Genomic DNA, 12,912 nt, shown 5'->3' on the forward strand with positions numbered 1-12,912 from the left:
GTTCAACACGAAAAGAATCCGGCCACATGCGAAACCATCGCATTTTCCACAGCCTTCATTTTTATCACATTTTCTTTTATCCGAATCTCGAGGCAAACAGCCACGCCGTCCTATTTACTAAAAAGAAAAACAGAAAGAAACTGTCCTCCACCTTTGATTATTGCTTCCTTACCTCTTCCTCAGGGTATGTATGTGCACTTACATACCCAGTATTTATTTTATATCCACCAGGTCGCATTCCCCAACATACCGAATTTCCCAGAAACGCTCAGCATTCCAGGGGATTGGGCGAAGGACGTCAGGGGAGAGGTTGGGTTTGTGGGACAGGAATGGGAAGGCTGAAAAAAATCCGAAACAAAACAAAAGCTACTTCCGTCAACTGACTAACCCACACACACATACACACACACACTACGAAATCCATCCCCCTTACACGTACAGCCAAGCCCTCCTACCTCATTTTCACCTTCCACTAATGGTGCAATTGTCTCGTAAATCGCGGGGAATACTCGAGGCGGTAATGATTTATTCCAACCTCCAAACGTGGTCCTGCCTCAATCCTCTCCACCCATCCTTCCCTCTTCGCCATCCGGCAACTCCCATTCTTCTCACTCGCTGGCCCACCCACCCCCTAAACCACATTTCTCTCAAACTCCCACCTACCGGAGCCCCCGCCTGCTACCTGCGCGCCCGCCCGTCCACACCCACCCCCGAGGAACCCACGGGAATAAAGAAGCATCTCGGTATCTCTAGGTTGCTTTTCGCGGCAAGAGAAAGGGAATTCCGGCACAGAATCCTATTCTTACACATATTTTCTTGTGTACGGGCGTTCATGAGTACACAAAAACAAAAATATGTGAGTATACATACCACGCATAGAGTGTGTATGAAGTATGTTTGCAATCCCATGCATACGAGTACTTAAACACACGAATGCATATACGTGCGTGTAAGTGTACGTGTAGTTTTTTAAGCGTGATTGTGCCTTTATTCATTTGTAAATAATGTTCATTAAGAAGCAACATTAAAATATCGATAAATTATTGAAATTTCTAAAACAATGTAATATAATAATAATTATATTTAATATTAGATTGACCGAGAGATTATTTTAACCTTAAAATAAAGTTGGTGAATAGTTCTTGCATCAAATCTAAACTTATACCATAAAATATTTTGTGAAACTTTCGCTTTAAACGGGGTTTAACGTCACAAGAAAAATAGTACCAGTTTTTTTCATAAAAGATGTAATAATTCAGGATATCATGAAATTCTTCTGCTTTAAATACCTTGGACATGATGACCCAAATCCTTGAAAAATAATGCGAAACGTTCGAAGAAAATCCAGTAAATCGCACATTCCGAGCATAATATAAAACTGTGATAATAATTTTATCCAAAATTTATCTTTTACATAAGATATTAGTTGCTAATTCATAAATAACAAAAAAAATGCTAGATCATGCCCACATAGGGACAAAATATATCCATTCGCTCAAGAAATCGGGCAGCAATATATTAAAAATATATTTTCTCTTCCCAAGTCAATTCGGTTTGTGTTTGATTTTGACCGACTTATTTGCAGCTGCCATTTTACTGTAAATATTTAATATCCATTTGAATATGCTTTTCTTTTTTTCTGAAAACTTATCATTTGCCTGATTCCATAAACAGAGTTAATAATAATATTGATTCAAATTAGAAGCGCATAAAAAATTAATATTTTCTCCGTTTATTTGAACCAGCAAAATATTGCCATGGAAGGGATTTGAAGTTGGACTTTCAATGTTAAATTAAATATTCCATACTTACACAATTGAGTAATATCATAAAAGCAGTACGTTCAATACAGCTGCTTTATGATAATAAATTACCCACGGATAGTCTCTTTGGTAATTTCTACGGCGCAAGCCAAACACTACGTACGAGTCTGCCGTGCATTTATGGGTTCCAGGTTTTCAGAGGCAAAATATTCACAAATGCCGTGACATGTGTACGGACCTCCTGTAGAGACAGCAGTAAGGCGTCGGTTCAAACTATTTTTATCACTCAAAGAGAAGCGAAAAGGAAGTCTGTGCTGAGCGTTTATAAACCGCTTGGGCGATCCTCACTTGTAGTCGTCATCGTTTCAACATGAAACTAGGAACAACGGTTAATGGACTATTTTAAAATTTCAAATCTATATTGACCAAGTGGATTTTCTTCAGAACCGTTTTAGGTCCGGTTAGGAATTTGCATTTTTCCTACAGCACCCCAATGATACGACACACAATAATTAACAATATATTAATAACACCTTAGTAACCGTGTTAGTATTATGCGCTTGATTAATTGTCTTCATTAGGCTGCACTGCCTAATGAAGAACTTTAGATTCAGATAGCTTTAGATGTATTTCAATTTACCAAACGTAACCATCAAGGAAGATCAATGTTTTTTTTTTTAAATTCATTGATTGCGTTCAAGTTCCTACCGTGATCACCAAACTAATTTCCAGGGAGAAATTCCATTTGGCTCAAGAAAAAAACCTCGAATTTACTGTGCCTTATAAAATATCCTAACGTCTCTCACTTTCGCTTTAATGGCCCCTCACTGTAGGTGGAAGTTTCGGTGGGAGGTTTTTTTTTCAATTTATTTTCTTTTTTCCTTATATATATTTATATGGGGTGCCGGCTGGAATGGCAGCCGTGGTATGGTCGGGAGAGACAGGGGGTCCCAGGGAGGAGATGTAAGTGAAGGTGAACCGTGAGAGTGTGTGTTGCAAGGACGGGGGTGGGACAGGGTGTGGGGGAGGGGAAGGGGTCGTGGGCGGAAAGGGAGATATCAACGCTGAGGCATTCGCTCAGTACGGGTACTCCCGAGGCTATTACACCCCACTCCCCACTCCCCCTTACGCGCCCCCTGCACCGGGCGTCGCCTCAATTATTCAGCAGGTGCCTCATTAAGTCAGGTGGACGGAGGGAGGGGAGGTTAGGTGGATGAAGTGGGGACGTGGGAGGGTGAGAAAGGAGGGAGGTTGGCGAGGGTGGAAGGGGGAAGCGCGTAGTAAGAGGCGAAGAAACAGCATCCGGTTTCTCCAGGCCGGTGGAGGGAGGAGCGAGTTTTATTTCTCCGGGAATCGACCGCTACATGGCATTACCTGGACTTGGGTCCCCATTGTTCTATTAAATGCAAACTAATACGCTTTCTCTCAATGCAGACAATAGAGATAAATGCATAAAGTAGAGAAAAAAATTTAAGAATGGTAAAAGCATCTGAAATATTATTTAGCATATTTCTATGTTGGTCAAGTCTATTAATTTTTATGAAATTATTCATTAATTATTGTTACATTCCCAAAAGCAATAGAACTACATCAGTCGGCTGAAATAAATGAAGATAAAAATTTAAGCACACTAATTTAATTGAGGACATATGAACATAAACGTTTCTAATAAAATTTTGGATCAAAACAAGGAAACTAGGATAATATATATTTGTAATATAAAATATATCATAATAATATAAAGTTTTAAGTTTATTGAAATATTAATACTTGGTTGGGTATATTTAATATTTAGGAAGAGGTAATATGTACCACGTTTCACGTATATATTTTTTACGATTTACTTATTAAAAAATATAATTATTACTGAATGCATCCCGAGAATCTCATTTGATACGTATATCCTTCCGTTATTTAAAAAGAAGCTACGAGAAAGAAATAATAAAAATATCTGAGAACTCTGACCAAGATACACTAAAATGCATAGATATCAAAGGGTAAAACAACTTTAACCGGATTCCTCGAACAGGGCCGGATCTCGAGGGATTCTGGTCCAAATCCCAGGCTACGTGAATAAATTGACACACATATTTCTGCAATTTAATCCATTTTAACGAATAGCTCCGTTAAAAGTTACCATCGTTGCATCTCTCGCTGTTCTTTGAATGAGATATTGTAAATTTTTCAAAAAAATAGTCACTAGTCATTCAATATCAATAATAATGAAAGCTATTGAAGTTGAAAAAGTAGTCTAATTAAACAATGATTTCGAAATAACCTATTTTATTATCTTTAACAACCTTGGTGTGTCGCAAATTCATTATCTGGCTTTATTTTTATTCAAAGACATAATAATCAAATTATCGGCACTGAATTCCATCGATTACCAGAATTTTTTCTTCATTGTCCAAGCTCCAAAGTTATTGTATTAAGTTTCTACGATTAGGCAGGTAATAAAAAACCAAAAAGTATTTTTTTTTCTGTTTTTTAAAACAGTTCCTGATGAAACAGAATATTTAGCTACAATGGCTCAGAAATTTCCGATTCGAATTGCGCATGTAAAGCCGGAGGGTTTAGTTCACACCGTCCAAAATTTTAGCCCCACCGGTGGTGCACAGAACCTTGCCAGCCTATACGCGATAGCCATCAATTTTAAATCATGCCTTTCGTCTCTGCTGCTCTGGGCAAACGCCGACATCAGTCCTGCACGGCGCCTCTTTTGTGCGCCACGGATAACTCGGGTCAGATGCGGCGGCGAGCGAACGGGGCAGGCCTCGGGATGGGAATTCATGATCCACGCCGTGGAGTAAGGGGCCTGGGGAGTCCGGTAGCGAATGCGAGAGTCACCGATGCACGTCCAGCGACAAGATTTTGCGCCGCGGACCTCCCCTTCCCCGCACGCTCCGCTGCGGTGCCAATTCCGTACCAAACGACCCTTCCGATCAATTGGCTTCACTGGCTTCCGTTTTTTATTTCGTCATATTTGATGGGTACTCACTTCTCGGGGGAAAGGGTGCGGGTGGTTGTTGTGTCCGATAGTAGTGGATTCCTCTTCCCGTACGGTTGCAAAAGGGCATTCCGCCCCACTCGGCCGAGGATTCCAGGACACTCGGTGTCAGCTCGTTTCGAAATATTTTTCCGGTTCCTCAATTAAATTTCTACCTTTTTATATTCAATTCAATTACTCCCATTTCAAGTTTTCATTCTGAACAGTTACGCTTTTAAAGACATGGTTGCTTACCTCGGGTACGTTATGCATAATGGTGTTGAAAACACATAAAGAGAATTTCTCGATATTTTACTCTTGTTTCAAACTAGCCATAATGATATTAATATTTATGGAAATAATTGAACGCAAGCATTTTAAAACGGATTAAACTTGATTTTTATGTATTTACCTTTACGAATCAAATTACTGAACATGACATTTTTAACAATTATAATTTTTTACCATATGGGCGTGTAACAGCGCTGAAAAAATAGACAATTAGTTATTACTTTTCACTCTTTTATTACGACCAATAAATTAAAATCATTTTCGAAGCCTATGCTTCATTAACAGATATTTTCGTAGCAGTAAAATCAGGAAAGGAAAACTGCTTGTTCTAGTGAAATTACAAGTTCAATCAATGGTGATATATTAATGTCGATTTTATATATTGCAAACAATTAGTGGAGATTACACCATGTGCTCCTTATTTTATTAATAGTTTAAACTCACCCTAGAATTCATATTCATCCTTTGTCTAATTTTTACAAGTGTCTCGTATATTTTCGTAGAATCGATCTGTAAATGTGTGAAGTTCTCCATTCTTTTGAATGGAGATATTTTATCCTGGAATGGGAGGTAGACAGGTAGATATTCTGGAGCGACAAATTTGTTGTCACCCTTTAAATATAAAAAAATAGACGGATGTTGCTCACAGTGTACAGGGTTCAAGCAGCCTCCGCTAGAGTTAGAAGCGTTTTCAGTACTTAACATCACCTGGTTTAGTGATAAAAACCGAGAGTACAAGTAGACATCCACAATTTACTCTTACGTTGTCCAACACACCCATCGAAATGCATCGCCCGTTGAGTGAGAGAGGCATGCAGTGACCGTTTTATGGACATTTGAGTGATATTCGCGCTCGTGGGTGAATGGTAGGCTTGTGATAACGAACCCCAGAAGCTTCGACTATGGACCACAAGTAAATTCATTGTTGGAAAAAGCGACCACAATAGAAGTTTTTTGAGATCATTGAATCATAATTTTGGCGTTGCAAGGAATGTTCTCGCCTGCAGCGAGATTTTATAGAGCAAAAAAAGGGAGCTCTTTGGTGTAGAATTTTTATCAAAAAGTAGCAGGTTTTGGAACTTGAACCCACCGAGATGAATATTACCGCTATACGCACTTTTTCTCTTCCTCTTTGAAGACCGTCAAACCTCATTACCTTTTTCAGTCCACATTATACTTCTTCATCAGAAGTTTCCTCAATCTAGATAACTCTTTTATTTGTTTATCCATGTGCTAAAATCTTTTTTGGCTAAGGAATTATTATCGTTACCAATCCAATTTGTTCCTAATAAAATTCGTATATGAACACTTTTACTCCTAAGAAAATGGCGATTGGCGTAAATGTGAAAAATTGATGTCAATTAAATTATTATTTGAGGTTAAGTCAATAATTAAGTCGTAAACGCCATCAAGACCAACGCAGGAGCTGTTCCGAACATTTCATTTGGAACGCTTGGAACAGCTACCCTACCGTCCCGACATAGCCCCCAGGGCTTCTAATCTGTTCGAGCCCCAAAAAGATCATTTGAAATGGAAGATACCGTAGGCCTAAGCGATTACTCCGTTGGCTGCAACAGAAAACAAAAGACTTATTTGCTGCCGGCTACCAACCACTTATGTAGAAAATAGAAATAAACTTCAGGAAATTACTTTGGTTGCTATTCCCTCTTTCCAGATTTTCGAGTTATTTATTGACTTACCCTCGTATGTAACCTATGGTTTTTCAAAAATAATCAATTTAAAAAATAAAATGTCTGCCCAGGTGATATCTGTGGTAATATTTGTAATGATATTAGCGCTTTTTTTAGGGAGTGAAAGATGCGCATTGACGGACAACTATCGTAAACTGTGGCCGCGCACCAATGGTGCTCACAAGGTCATGACGCACTAATGGGAACTAATAATAATAAATAAAAATAATGAGGAAATGAGGTGAATGAGTTGCCCCAGGCACTCCTTTCCTTCTTTATTTCAGCAGCAGTACATTCTTCCATGATAGATGATATAGTGAGGGGGTTCTTACTCTTGCTTAATCCTCCATCATTATTCATATGTATTTTATTTTACCTTTGTAGTCAAAATGCCAATCGAACATTTTCATTTAGTCACAATCTTACAAATTTTTATGCAAAGAATACGAAAAGTATATAAGATTCAGATTAAATGCAGAGAAATTTAACAATTATATTTACAATTAGGCCACGATATTATTATGGTGCAATAAGTCAAATTACAAGTTTAGGACAACTGCACTATACTCAGGATAATTATATCATAGTAGGATGTAATATGAAACCACGAATTTTTGTTTATTATACAAGATATTTACAACAAGATAGTAGTTTTTCTATAAAAAATAATATCAAATGACAAATTTGAGGGAGATAGAAAATATTAAGAGCTTAATATTATTTATATAAAAATTATTTACAGGTAGATTTCAAATTGAGGACAGCATGAGAAAAAAAAACAGTAAAAAAGGTCATTATAATAAGGAATTAATGTCAAATTAGAAATAACTACATTTGCTTTTGATTATATTTTAGATAGAATAGTATGATGTTCCGCATAGTTCCCTATTTCTTTGTCACGCTGTGCCAGGTTTTGTGCCTTTACTCTTCAAATTTTACGCATTTTTCTACCTAGCGTTCTGCTGAGTCTCGGATTGGGCATGTTTCACAAAGATTGTTTAGGTTTTTTGTGCTTCCTTAATGTTGTGTATATTTTTTTTAAGGTTATCTACCGGTCAAGGTAGGTTTTCGGATGGACAAAATTACTAATTCAACAATTTGTGACCCCCAGCAAAACACAACATCCATCATCCTACTCTATATCAGGTACATCTTCATCTCTGAGTACTTTCTTCCCCCCTTCATCCCGTCAAACATCCATATCCTGTTCCTTCCCTTTCCTCTTTTGCCCAACATTCTCACCTCTATCACAGCCTTAAAAATCCCGCTGCCGGTCAATACCCCCTTCAGCCACTTTTCCTGCCTCCATAGGATTTCTCCCAACAAACCCCTCTCTTCGCCCACCATACCAAGTACTTCCTCGTTTGTTTTCTTCTCTGTCCAATTTTCCTTCTCCATTCTTCTCCACACCCACATTACAAAAGCCTCCAGTCTACGTCTATCCTCCTGCTTCAATGACCACGTTTCCGCGACGTACATAGCTACGCTCCATATCAAAGTTTTTACGAGTCTTTTCTTAACATCCTTACTCAACGTCCCCGTCATCAACACTCTCCTCCTTGTGAAAGCCTCTTTGCCTAGCGCAATTCTTCTCCTTACGTCCCTACTACTTTGACCGTGTTGATCCAAAACACTACCGAGAGATGTAAATGGTTCTACCTGCTCTAGTTTTTGTCCTCCTATTTTAATGTTAAGCTTGGCCTTTTTATTTCTAGAAAATCGCATAACCTTTGTTTTATTAATATTGATTATCATCCCATACCTGTCGCACTGAATTTCCAATTCACTCAGCAATGCTTTCAGCCCCTTGGCTGACTGACAAACTAAAGCTTGGTCATTAGCGAACCTAACTGATTTTACGAATTCCCCGCCCAATTTCATTCCTACCTCCAGTTCTTCCCATGCCTCTTTAATCATTTCCTCTGCATGCAGGTTGAACAGCAACGGTGATAATGGGAAACCCTGCCTTACACCTCTTCCTAACACTGCCCAACCGGACTCCCCGTTCCCCACTCGCACCTGAGCAGTTTGAGATATGTACAGGTTGCGGATTAGCCTCTTTTCCCTCCAATCTATTCCTATTTTCTGCAATATTCTCATTAGTTTTTCCCAATTCACTCTATAAAACGCTTTTTCGAAATCTAGGAAACAGGCAAATACCTCCTGGTTGTGTTCTATATTCCTCTCGATTAATAATCTCATTACTGCAATGGCATCACGCGTACCTCTCCCCTTCCTAAACCCAAACTGATCATCCCCTAAGTAATCAATTTGCCCTACTCGCTATCCTTTTGTTTATAATACTGAGAACAACTTTAGCTGCGTGGGATATCAAACTAATTTTCCTGTAGTCCTCCACCTTTTTCGGAATAGGAACTAAAACTGATCTCACAAAGTCTTCCAGCCAGATTCCCTCCTCATAAATACTACGGATCAGCCAATATGGCCTCTTCCTCCCACATTTTCCTAAGCAGTTTAAAAGTTCCACGGGAATGTTATCCACCACCACGGCCTTATTTAGTTTCATCTCCCTTAATGCCCTTTCTATCTCATTGTCTAGTATGCCTGGACCTAAGCTATCTTTCTCTGCGTCATGTTCCTTTTAAATGTCTCACTTTGTTGGTCTAAGCTCTTTACTATACAGTTCTTCCATATATTCCTTCCATCTCTCTTGGATATTTCCTGCGTAAACTATTACCTTACCAGCCTTATCTCTAACTACAATCGTTGATCTCCCTTTCTTACTTCCCGATAAACACTTAACTTTGCTGTACAGCTCACCAATTTCACCCTTCCTCTGCAGACTCTCCATATCCTCGCACTGCGTCTTCCACCATGCTTCTTTAACTTTATTAAATTTCCCGCCTCAATTTATTGTTTAATTCTTTGTACTTCATTTTGCCTATTTCTGTATTTACATTCTTCCATTTTCGCCTCTTATCCATCTTTGTAATCATCTCATCCGTGATCCATGGTTTCCTAGTCATTTTAGCGTTAACGGTTCCAATAGTGTCTTTTGCGGCTTTAGACAACCCTATTTTGATACAGTCCCATTTTTCTTCAATAGTACTTAGCTCTTTACCCTCCTCCATGATTTCCTCTACCGCCTGTTTGTATTCCTTCCTTTTCAAACCATTTAATGCTTCTACATTCCATTTTATAACTCGCCGCCCCTGCCTTATCTTTTTGAAACGGACGCTACATTTCATAACAACTAAATTGTGGTCTGAGTCCGCATCCGCTCCCAGGAAGATGTGCGAATTCATCACACTGTTCCTAAACCTGTGTCTAACCAGGATATGATCTAGCTGATATCTTCCTGAGTCACCTGGCATTTTCCATGTATACCTGCGTCTTTTGTGGTGTCTAAACCAAGTGTTGGTGATGACTAGCCCCTGTCTCCTGCAGAACTCAACTGCTTTCTCCCCGCGGTCATTCCTCGTCCCTAAACTCCCCGACCTCGTCCCCATCTCTTTCTTCGTCTACCGTCGCATTCAAATCCCCCATCACTATCAAATCTTTCCCTGCAGGAACACACGGGATTATGTCCTCTCACTGATCATATATCCTATCTACATCTTCTTCCTTATGGTTGCTCGGTGGCATGTACACCTGAATAATAACCAAGTTCGTTGGTTCTGCTTTTACAGGGTTCGTCCGGAAAATAAGTGTACTGACTCCTGGGCTGGGCGCGCCGCTCCAGGCGCGCCCAGCACCGCTCTGACGGGCTGCGATTGGAGGGGGGTATGTTGGCAAGCGACGCTTGGCAAGGCAGTCGGCTCTGAGCTGTGGTGTAGTGAGGAGCTCTGTTAGCGCGAACCTCCACGCTCGACCCACGTCACGGAACGCGATGCCGAAGTTCTTGGAGCAGCGTTATTCCATCAAATTTGCGGTAAAGCTTGGGAAATCGTCTACCGAAACTGTCGGTATGATTAACCAGGCTTACGGGGAGTCAGCCATGTCCAGTAACATGATCTTTCGGTGGCACAAGATGTTCGTGGAGGGCAGAGAAGAGGTCGACGACGAGTCTTCGAGTGGTTCCCGATGATGCCTTCGCGGGAGCGTTCCAGGAATGGGAACGCCGCTGGAACAAGTGTATCGACTCACAAGGGTCCTATTTTGAGGAATATTAGCTTAAGATATGTAAAAGTGTAATAAATTTTTTTCCTGAGCTCAGTACACTTATTTTCCGGACGAACCCTGTATCTCTACAAGTAGTATTCTATCCGTGACCTGCTCTATGTTGACTACGCTTCTTCCTAACTCTTCATTTAATACTATGGCAACCCCTCGTTGGCTCTCGTCACCACCGCTGTATATTATTCTATACCTATCGCTCCAGTAATCCCCACTATATTTCCATCTCACCTCGCATAGACCTAAAAGATCTATATTTCCCCTTTCCATCTCTCGCTTAACAGTCTCCAATTTCCCTGTCCTTATCATTGTCCTAACATTCCGCGTGCCTATTCTAACTAATGTGGTCTTCTTCTCCTGCGTCTTCTGTCCTGCTGCTGCTGGTTTTCCCTTGCAAGGGTTTCGTGGGATGACGGCCGCGGAAGCCTTGCCTCCCCCGCTGCCGGGCACGACACACGGCCGATTGGGCCGAGCCCCGTAGTTGCCAGGACTCAATATATCTGTATAGTCCGTCATGTTAATCTTGGGAATGATAATTGAGGTGGTTTCCCGTTGCCTTCCTCAATAGTGTTTTAAATGTGACACCATCACTTACTGGCCGCCCCACTGGGGTCAGACGCCATTGCAGCCGCCTCACTGAGGAACAGACGCTGCGTGGACTACCTTTCGTCTGGCTCCTAACCTTCGACCTATCTGGCATGGGTGACCCTACCAGGAGTAATAATTATTACTCCCACCAGCACAGCTCTAGAGGTCATCGGAATGGACAAGCCCTTCCGCCACGTCAAGGTTGTAGTCCGAGGAGGGGTTTGTGTATATATTCCTTGGAAATTATGTGATTTATAGGGCAAGATTATATTTTCTAGTCTTAACCACCTCTATGTATATACGTATGCTATGGGGCATTTTTTGAGCTTTTCTAAAAGTTCCGTCATAAAGGAATATGTACGCTAATTAATAAGATCAAATAAATTCTAAAATGTAATTTAACCTTGTCATTTGGTTGACAGCCTTTCTGCAAGTGGCTCAAAGTTAAAAAATAAAATGCAAATGGAGAATAACTGGATGGGATAGAAATGGCCACATCCCAAGGGATAATGTTCGCAGAGAGCCGAATTAGGAAAACTGTAGAATTAGTAAGTACACTCTGTATGGTCATAAGAAAGACTACGATGACGGGGAACGTTAGAATCCTGAGTGAGTACTCTTCATTATGGGTGCCAGGGACGAAGAGGGTATAACAGCATCTATTCCACAATTCATCGTCGCAGTCTATTATGATTCTTGCGGCTCTATCGGATGGATGTGTTCACGATGTGGCGGCGTCATCCGCGCTAATTGTTTGCCAACCACAAAGATGGCGCCGGCTGAACGGCTCGTCAGGCCACCACCTCGGGAAAGGGGGAGCAAGAGGGCGAGTGCCCACGGCACGACCACGCGTGCCGATTTTAATTTGCAAAAACCGCGTGGCGATCCAGCATTTTCGGCAAACCACTATTCAAAATGTATCTCACAAGTGACCACGGGATGGAGTGCACCGCTTTGAGGCAATCTATAAGGGAGGGCGACGAATCTCCCTTCAGGAACAGGCCAAAGTTAGTAGTCATCATTGGTCGTTCGATTCTAAGCTTGGTTGACTGCAGCCCTCCATCCTACCCTATCTGATGCTAATTGGCTTACTTCCTATTATTTTTTTGCAGTGTTCTTTCTAAAGATAGCACTATTGATAGTTAATTACGTTATTTTTAAGAGATTAATTCTTCCTTCTTATTATGGATAGAAAGCATTTCTTGATATTTCGCAATAATTATCACATTACTGAAAATTTTCGTTATTTAAATTGCCATCTTTAAGGTATCAGTAGGGCTGTTTCACTCATAGTCCCACAAATCCCGTACACTATCACTGACTTTACGCCCACAATCCTCTCCCTCTTTGGTTTAAAATAATTACGTAACAGATAAATGAATATTGGAGGGCTAGACTTATACAGCACTAGGATTCATTAAGATGATTGACTACCAGTACTTCAAGTACTGTCAAA

The sequence above is a fragment of the Hetaerina americana genome, unplaced genomic scaffold (genome assembly GCF_022747635.1).
Source record: "Hetaerina americana unplaced genomic scaffold, ioHetAmer1.1.p SCAF_43, whole genome shotgun sequence".
NCBI classification, from domain to species: domain Eukaryota; kingdom Metazoa; phylum Arthropoda; class Insecta; order Odonata; family Calopterygidae; genus Hetaerina; species Hetaerina americana.